The sequence below is a fragment of the Anomalospiza imberbis genome, chromosome 7, assembly GCF_031753505.1.
Source record: "Anomalospiza imberbis isolate Cuckoo-Finch-1a 21T00152 chromosome 7, ASM3175350v1, whole genome shotgun sequence".
In the NCBI taxonomy this organism is placed as follows: domain Eukaryota; kingdom Metazoa; phylum Chordata; class Aves; order Passeriformes; family Viduidae; genus Anomalospiza; species Anomalospiza imberbis.
Genome location: NC_089687.1, coordinates 15,763,984 through 15,772,511, shown reverse-complemented (window position 1 = coordinate 15,772,511; position 8,528 = coordinate 15,763,984).

Here is an 8,528-nt window from a genome sequence, read left to right as displayed (position 1 = left end):
GGTACATTTACTTGAGCTGGAAGTGGTCCAGGGGAGTGGATTTAACACCCTGGCTCTGGTTGTAGGGGAGCATCAAGACAGCAGAGCATAAGGCAGCATGTTGTGGCTGATACTTGGAGTATCAATCCCAACAAAACTCAGCACTCTTGCAGAGTGTGCTGAGATAGTCTGACCCATCCACAGTGTCCCTGCCCTTCGCTAACAGTGCAGAGACACTGTGCAGAGAGTTAGCCTGAGGTATCTGGAGCCACTACCCACATGTCCAGCTCTGTCCCCTTGCTGCCAGCATGCACAGTTCAGCGCATGATATCTGGGTGTTATGGCCAGCAGGAATCACTCCCACAAAAAACCAGGTGTCTCTCAAAACATTGCCACTGCCTGTCCTGCGACAGCCATGCCCAGCTGGCATGCCACAGTACTGGACTCAGCAGTGCTCAGCCTCTCATTGCCATTGGGTGTGGCAGTATGGGCTGTCCCCGTCCCTCCCTCTCCCTGTATGGATGCTGTACTGTCACCATGGGAGACAGTGGCACTCCTCCCCATGCTGGCAGGACACAAGCCACCTCCTTTCCCCAGGGTGACCCAGCTCTGCCAGGCTCAGCATGGGAGGCTTCTGGTGACACCAGGCTGGGCGAGCAGCGAGGAGCACGGTGATGGTGAGCCAGCACCCAAAGCTCAGGAGCATCGTGCTCGGGGCTGCTTACTGGGGAGTACTGGAGGGACTGGGAGGTAAGGCAGGGAGCAAAGGCCTTCTGCACCCATTTCTCCCAACTGGGACAATCCTCCTTCACTCCATCTTTTCTCCCAATCCTCTTCCACCCATGCAGCCTCCTCAGCCCCTGCCTTCTGCTTCCCACACACCTCCTCTTCTCTTCAGTGGTACCCAAGGGACCTCTGGGTAGGGCTGAGAGACTGGAGCAGGGGACAGGACTGGGGGACACTGCAATGACGTAACATCCCTGTGCAGAGAGTGGGACATCCCTCATGTGATAGTCTGGGCTCACTCTGCAAGAGATGACATCACTGGGGATCTTCTGGTGATCTCTTATTTTGGGCAGCCTCACCTCCCTGACTGGTCTCGAAGGGTGTCCATCATTAAGGTATCTAAGTGCACATGCTTAGTCCCTTGGCTCTGGAGCAGACACAGCCCTGAAGTGGTGGTGTGAGAGAGTGAAATGGGTGGTGATGTGGCCCCGGGTGGTGATGTGGCCCTGCCATCCCCTTGTGCCTCTCTCTGCCAGCTCTTCCGGGCACGAGATGGCTCTCTTATCTCCTGGATGGCTGGTGCTAGCTCTGGCCTGGCTTTTTGAGATTCCCTGTGCCCTTACCCATCCTGGCAAAGGTGAGAGAGCCAGCAGCTGGCCCAGGGGCTGGAAAAGGCAAGGAGACTCAAATACCCACCGGGAGGTGGAAAATGGCCCAGAGCAGGAAGCACAGCAAGGTGGAGTGTTGACGTCTGCCATCTATTATTCCCGCTCTGCATCAAAAGGCTGAGATGAAAGTCTCTGGCCACAACCCTCACCACAAAAACGTGGACCCCTCTCCTGAAATTACTGCACCCCTTGAAGGAGGAGAGCAATTTGCCTGAGTGGTGGAGGAGAAAGCCATGTTTACATGCCAGGTTTCAAGTGCTGCTCACCAGCTGCTTCACTGTAATTACATCATTAGGAGGGGATGAGTTTCTGGGGCTTGGTTCTGGGGTGTTTGTTTATTTGCAGCCCCAGTGCAGGGCAGGTGGCAAGGGAGAGCCACTCTGCTGGCAGCTGGAGCACCAGGCTCCCACCGAGCCTGGCTGCCTGGCTGAGGGATGCTGTGGTCCCTGGTGAGCATGGAGCCAGGACAGCCCTAGGCTTTGCAGAGGCACAGGGGAGAAAGGTGCCTAATGGAAAAAGACATCTCCCCAGAAGAGCAGGGATGGAGCTGCATCCCCAAATCCTAGAGTGCTGGGACTGCAGCAACCTGTGACAGGAATGGGGAGTCAGGAGGCTCCAGGAAGCACATGGACCAATTGCATCTGCAGCTCTGCTCACAGCTTGAGCACCCCCTGAATTGTGCATGGACTGGTCCCCAAGTCAAGAAATACAAGTGCCTCACACCCCTGCCCAGTTCAGCCTTGATTTAGAGCTGTGCTTCACTGCAGGGCATACCTGCAGGGGCATTCACCCCGCAAAATGCCTCCGGGGATATCTCTTCAAGGCATCGCCTACAGCAGCAGCACCGGGCTACAGACTACGCAAGGACTAGGCTCCCTCTCAGTCTGGGTGACATGTGGCATGAAAGTGGCACCAGGAACAGTATTTCTGCATCCTATTCCCAGCCTGGCTGCTTCTTGTTGCATTATCCATAGGAGCTCTTGTGTGCTGGCACCACAGCTGACAGCACGCATCTTGCAGGCAGGTTGCAGGGCTAACCTACTGTCTGCTAAGGGTTTCCAGGGAAAAACCGCTTATCATCCAGCACATCCCATTGTTGTCAGGCTCCTCTTTCAGCCCAACCAACACCACTTGAAGGGGAGCCCCTGCAGGTCTGGGATATCTGCCCTGCAGCCAGGGCTGCTGCCAAGGGACCTTGCAGGAGTGGTTTCATCAGGCAGCAACATCAAAGACAATCCACTCCATGACAGGCTTCAGCATCCATGAACAGTGAGCATGACACATCATGACAGCACAGATCACTTCTCCTTGTAAGGCTGAGCAGGCAGTGTGTGCAGGTAGGGGGATGTGGGGGGCAATGGCAGTGCTGCTGACCTCCACTTCACAGCCACTTCAGCTTTACTGTGGTTCTACATCTGGAGGTACATGGCAGAAGTCTTCTCCTGATTTTGCATCTCTCCTGTCACAGCCTCCACCTTCTGAGGAAAGGTGTCCTCAAAGGTCATCAGCTCGTCTGGCTCAAACTCCTCCAGCACTGCAGACTCCTTGGTCCTGGCTAAAAGCGTTTCAGCATTCTGATGCCTTCTTGCTAGCCCAAAAATAGAGAAATTGAACTCCCAGCCCTTGTCTCTCAGGAAGTTTGGAGCACACTTTTAGCCAGCACAGAGCTATCGATACCAGCCCAGCTTTGCTCAGCAAAAGCCGCTTCCTTTGGCAGGTATTTACCCCAGCTGCTCATGGCAGAGGACTTGCACTGGCAATGTCATGGTGTGGTAAATCCTTACTTTTAGGCAGCTGTTGCAAACAGCTGGAGATTTTGGCATCAGTTTTTTCCTCATTCTTTACTTGGAGCCAGCCCTTCAGGATGCCTCCAGGGACATGTGCATCAGTACTTGGGCCGAGAGCACAATCAAGCACAGAATCTGGGGACCTCTTGGGGATGACACATGCTTCTGGTCTGGTGCAGGGAGTGTGATCAGTGGTGTGGCAGAGGGGTGCAGCCTGTTCCAAGCAGTAGGATCCTGCAGCAGCAGAGGAGCAGCTGTGAGTGAGCAGTACGTGTGAGGCTCACATGGATGTATCTCCGTGCATGTGACAGGCATGCAGTCCATGTCCATGCAAGCAGCAAATGACAGCAAGTCACCAAGCATCACGACTTGTGCTTGTCTTTATTCTTTCGCTGTGTTGCACATCTCCTCATTCACAATCCTCGCTCAGCAACTCCCTTGGCAGATAATTCAAACAGCGATGCTAAGGCTGGAGGGACGCAGTAAGACCACCCAGCCCACTCCACGCCTCAGGCCAGACCCCTTGCACCCCCTGTGCCAGGGAGAAAAGGGCATTATTCCTCCCTCCTTCCCTCCGCAAGACCCGTGCGCTACGTGCAGAGTGTGATGGGGAAGCAGGTTCCTGCAGAGAGGGAGCTTGCCGTTCACCAGCGGGAGTGGGAGGGAGAAGTGGAAAGAGCCTCCTCTCCCGGTGGAGCACCACCGCCCAGGCTTGACGAGGTGTGAGCTCCTGCGCCACCCGTACACGCCTTGTGTGCCTCTAAGTGTCTGGGACAGGTATTCACGGTCCTGCGGAGCGTGCCCTATCATGCCTTCGTGCCACGGCGCCTGGCAAGCGCCTCCCCTCCCTGCAGCTGCGGCTGTGCTAGAGCATTCCTCTGGGGAGGGCTGGCTCGTACCTGGAGGGATGGGGACCTGCGGAGAGCCACCTCCTGCTCTCCAAATGTTCTGGGCTCTTCTGCGCCGCAGCACCCTCATCACCTCTTCAGCTTGGTCCCTGAAGAGAGACCCCACTGCAGCCGTGGAGTCACCACTCCCAGCCAGCACGGAGATGTGCTCCTGGGAGCAATTTCAGGACTGCTGTGAAGTTGTGGGGAGCACCCTAGGATAGCTGTGCCCCTTCTTTCTTGTGCCTGTGGCTTGGGTGGTGTGACCCTCCCCAGCTGGTGCAGAGCAGGAGTCAGAAGTGGCATGGGCAGCGACAACGTATCAAGGCTGAGACCTCCCTGTCCCATGGAGGGTCTCCTTGCTGAGTGTAGATGGGGTAGTCCAGAGGAAGTCAGAATGCTTCCAGATGTAGCAAAAAAAAAAATGGAGTTAGATGGGATCTTCCCAGAGGGGCAATACCTGTGGAGCTGACAACCCTGCTCTGTGAGAGCCTTTGGAACAGGAATGTCCTACAGAGTGACACTCACTAGGGGCTCAGAGGAACTCACTGGCCAAGCTGCCTCTTTATCTTGAAACAGGAGATGAGGAGAGGAAAATCCCTGAGACAAGAAGGCAAAGGCAGCTTCTGGTGCTGCCCAAGCTCAGTCAGAGTGATTTCTAGCTGAGCTCACCAGATTCACGTAGGCACAAGAAAGAAGGTCAGGGTGGGCAAAACTGAGACAAGAAGGAATGGAGACTTGGGACACCCTCCATGGGCACCAAGTCTGCTGCCCCACCTGCCCCAAAGATGAGAAGAGAGTCTGCATCCCTATTAAGCCCAGCATCCTTGCAGTCAGCAGTGGTGAAAAGGAGACTGCCAGGCAGCAAAGTCATCTGCTATGGGAAAGAACCCCTCTGTAGTGGCCCGAGTTGGGCATGGAGAACAGAGATATCCTAGGTAACAAATGCCTTGAAAGTGCTGCTTCAGTATCTGCAGCAGCCTGATTTTCAGTATGCCTTGGAGCAGTCAAACAAACGACCCAGTGACCCACCAGGATGGGTTCCAGCTCCATATGCCAAGTCCTGGTATGCCGCATCCCTGGTACCCAGAGCCAAGCCCAGCAGGCAGTATGGCACTTAACAGAGAAATCTGGAGAGAAGGACCAAGCCCATATGGCCCCTGCACCTCCCCCACCTTTGTGACCTCAGAGGTGTGTCCCTTGGAGGTCACCCCATGCTGATGCAGGTTCTGTTTGGGCTGTGTTCTCCCTGACTCAACCAAGCTCTTGCCTGCACCTCATGGCTTTGCCCCTTGACCAGCCAGGTTCCCATCACTTTCACCCTGCCCTTGGCCACCTTTCCGCAGAGCAGAGGGGACCACGTCTGCCATCTGGCCCTGGCCCCAGTGGGTTGTGGCATGTCGGGGTGTGCCGCGTACCAGGGTGCCCCCGGACCCCGCGTGCGCAGGGGCCTGGCAGGCACTGTTTAAGTCATGTGTTTTGTGTTGGGTTTCTCCCCCTCCTGGAAAGTCCCAATGCGGAGCGGTGGGGCTGAGCCGACCGCACACAGCTGCGGGCCACCACATGAGAGGAGCCAGTTCCTCGGGGATTACAGAGCCCCGGGAGCCTGGGGAGGAGGCAGGAGCACCCGCGCCGTGGCCCTTTCATCTCTCCCCTGCCTCACTCCCCCTTTCATCTCTGCCTCTCTGGCCACGCTCTCTTTTCCTCCGCTGCCTTTGCTCTCTTTGCACTTGGCCTCTTTTCCCTGCCTTCCCCCCAGCCCTTCCCACTGCACCTGGCTGTGCTGGCTGCCTCTGCACTGCTCCTGTCATTCCCTCCTCCAGGACCCTGTGCTTTCATCCCCCGACCCCCATCTGCCTGCTCCCACCCTCCTGCACCGGTGTCCTGCCCCCATGCCAGATGTGCCCCTCCATCATCTCCCTCCTGAGCCCAAAACCTCCCTTTGCAATGGGGGAAGGAGAGGAGTAGCACAAGGTCTTCCCCAGGTGTTCTCCATCTGTGCCCAAAAAGCTTTTCCCCTTTCCCCACCTGTCCTGGTGTCCCCACCAGGCTGCTTCCAGACTCACATGCTTCCATGGGATGTCCTGTGCTGTCACAGCAAAGCATCCTATTGCCTCCTTCATCAGCCTCATGGAAGCAATGAGCTGGGAATGCTGGTGGACCCTTATTCACAGAGTGGCCAGGGTTGAGCACTCCTTGTGACAGATCAAGGGATAAAGAAAAGTGTTGGGTACCCTGTTCTTGCATGTCACAGACTTGTGCCAGGGGCCAGTGTTCCTCACACATTCTCCAACAGGCCTAGGGGGTTCCTGGCGTTTTCTTGGCCAGAGGACCACATTTAGGACTAAGAGAGTAAAGAGCATTTGGGTCCAACTGTAACTGCAGCCATTACAGCAGGGACACAACACAAGCTAAGTGGTCTAATGGTTAGAGCTCTCCCTCTAGTCCAGAGGCTCTCTAGGGAGAATTGGTGCCCATCTGCTTGGTGAGGATCTCAGCCATTAGGATCTGGGCTGTGGAGGACCTCCACATCACCCCCTTCCCAAACAATATCAGCCTCCTTTCTCATCATTTCGCCACCTGCTTTCACTCCAGTGTGCCCACTGCCTCTGCTGAGACCTTTTTTCTAGGGGGCTCAGTGCACCCCAAACTCTCCTCAGCCCCTATCTTTTCCATCCCTTGCCCAGCTTCCCCCTAGAGGTTGTCCTACCCCAGCCTTTGGAGCTGCCCTGGCTCCATCACAGCCTTCAGCCCAAACCCTCCCTCTGCTCTCTATCTCCACATCCCACCCGTCCAAACTCTGCTGGCCCTTCTGCAGGCATGTGGCAGCCCTATGGCCAGGGCTGGTGCAGCTGTGGCTGAGCAGGGAGGCTGCAGTCTGCCCAGCCAGTGGTGACACTCCCGGAGTCTTGCTGCTGCCAGCATGTCTGGTACCTCAATGAGCTCAACACAGTGGGGGCTACAGCCTCCTCACTGGGTAGGTGACCCACCCCTCACAATGGAGGGCAATGGCAATGCCATTGGAATGCTGTGCCAGGGGGGTGGTAGGCAGGAGCTGGGCCTGGTGGGGGGAGCACACGACTCCTGGGCTCCTATCCCAAGCCAGGTGCTGCCTCGCTGTAGGTACTTCACCTTGCCAAGCAGGTCAGTCAGGGCCAAACTCTTTTTCTTCTTTGGGGGCTTGCACAGGTGCTGGTGCCAAGCATGACATGTTTGGGCTGAACGTCAGGAAAGGCTCGGAGCACCTCTCTGCATCTCAGCTCACAGCACAGTGCCAGCCAGGCTCTCAGGATGGGTCTCAAGCCATGGCTACTTGCTTCTCAAGCAGAGGAAGCATGGAAGCCAGTTGCCCAGACTAAAGCAGGAGTGGGGCTGCCCTCTGCTCCCCTTGGATAAGCAGACACAATGAGGCTTTGCTCTCTCGTGACTTCCAGTAGCCCAGATGCATCTGGCTGCTTTTGTGGGTCAGCAGCCGACCAGGCTCAGCCAGCCAGCACTGCCAGCCCTGCCCATGTCCATGCTCATGCCACCCCAGTGGGTGGCATGGGACAGAGAGTACGACTGAGACAGAACTGTCCACTCATAACTCTGCTTCATATTGAGAACTCTGATGGGAGCAGGAATGGAATTTGGATGGGGCTGGGCGTTCCCGTGTAGTGATTCCCCCAGGCAGGATCTGGCTCTGATGACTGTTCTGTGAGGGGAAGAAATACCAGAGGAGTTACTCACGGCTCACTGGGGCATGATGTAGCAACTCCTCATCGGTTCCCCCCACCCTCCAGCCAAAGTTCCTCCTGTGATCTCTTGGGGAAAGTCCCAGCCCCCCCACTACTCCCCTGCCACCCCCAGAGACCTTCCCCACCCTTGCTGGAGCTTTCCAGAAGCAAGAGATGAGCTGGGGCTTTGGGTGAGAGGAAAAAGGACCCAGCAACCTGCTGTGCTGGAGGGAATCCACTGTCTCTTTGGCTCTTCCACTGCGTCTGTTGGTGGGCACAAGGTCAGGGTCTGAGAGAGCACCAGCCTGGGGTATCCACATTTGGACAGACACAGATCTGGCTTCAGAGCTGGCAGAAGTACAAATCGATCAGGCCAGCTCAGGTGTCTCTATTGCCTTCTCAGCAGTCACACTCAGGTCAGGTTTTCCCATCACTCTCCACAACCAAAGGGGCAAGAAGTGAAATTTACTTTTGGTTTACTAGAAGGATCTGAGAAGCTTTCCTGCCCCTGGGACCAGGAAGTTCAGTTTGAGAAAACCACTGGACTTCACATGGCTGTAGCAGAGCCACTGGGCTGGTGGTTCCCTCGGCAGCAGGGACCCTCAAGGACTGAGGAATTTTTAGAGCTTGGGCCAAAATACTTAATGGAACCGGAATAAGTTTTACCTGTTTTTGCCAGCATGGACTTGTTGTCCTCTTTACAGCCTTCAGTGCCCTTTTAAGGCATGCAAGTAAAAGGAATGACCATTTCCTTTTTCAGTTTTG